Genomic DNA, 1,309 nt, shown 5'->3' with positions numbered 1-1,309 from the left:
TACCTGGGCTCGCTGCTGACCAAAGACAACAATGTCAGCGAAGAAATTAAAAGAAGAATAGTGCTTGCCAATAAGTGCTATTATGGCTTGAGGAAACAGATGGCCCCAAAACTACCCATAAAAATTAAAGTTACCACATATAAAACACTAATAAGGCCAGTGTTAACATACGAGTCAGAAACGTGGTCACTTACACAGAACGACCAAGAATTTCTTAAACGTTTCGAGAGAAAAATTCTAAGGAAAATATATGGAGGAGTCCAATAACAGGGTTTGTGGCTTGGGCGCTACAACTTTGAGTTATACAGAAGCTTTGGGGAACCTGACATTGTAAAATGTATTAAATTAGCATGTCTTCGATGGATAGGACATGTAATTAGGCGAGATGAAGATGCAATGATCTGAAAAATTTTTGACCGAAGAGGACCATGTGTGGGAAGACGAGCCAGAGGAAGACCAAAACTTAGGTATCAAGATAACATAGAGGATGATCTAAAATCCATAGGAGTTAAAGAATGGAGAAGAGTTACCAGAGACAGGGGCGAATGGAAGATTGTTCTGAAGAAGAATTTGGCTCATAACGAGCTGTAATGCCACTGATGATGATGATGAGACCCAAATTACCTAGAAACATTAAAAAATTCCGGCTTTCAAAATATCTTCAGACGACGCCATACATTAAGAAAATCCAGAAAAAAATTGTAAATTTAAGTTTGGAAATAGGTTATTTTATTGAAAATGGGGGATATACGATAGTATATCATAGATAAACTCATATTTTTGTTTTTTCTTTAATATCTTTAAGTAAACACACTCTTTAGCACTGTGACGTCACTAAAAATTAATAATATAATTGGTATAATCAAAGTGATTTACTTTTTAATGAAAATACATCAAAATTTTAATTGAAAATGCATTATATTTGATGTTTCGGTTTCGATCTTGGGAGATTTCCTCCCACACGTCAAATTTAATCTATTTTCAATTGAAATTGTGATTTATTTCCTTTAATATAGAAATATGTACCCTGAAAAAAGTATAATAATGCTTATTTAGAAGACCAAATGATTTTCCCTTCAACTGTCAACGTCCTGTCAACTGTCATACACTTTGCATCCCAGGACCACTTTCAACCGTCACGTTTCATGTCAACCGTCATTCCTTTTACGTCTATTGTGACATATATGCAATTATTTAATAAAGCTGATGGTGTTTCCTTAATAGAAAAAATAGTTTTAAGTAAAATGGTGGTGTCATAGTATGTATAAGCATTCCCGACTCGATCCTATCTAAAATACTCCAAAAGAAC

Source organism: Diabrotica undecimpunctata, chromosome 5 (assembly GCF_040954645.1).
Source record: "Diabrotica undecimpunctata isolate CICGRU chromosome 5, icDiaUnde3, whole genome shotgun sequence".
Lineage (NCBI taxonomy): Eukaryota > Metazoa > Arthropoda > Insecta > Coleoptera > Chrysomelidae > Diabrotica > Diabrotica undecimpunctata.
This window is presented reverse-complemented; position numbering follows the sequence as displayed.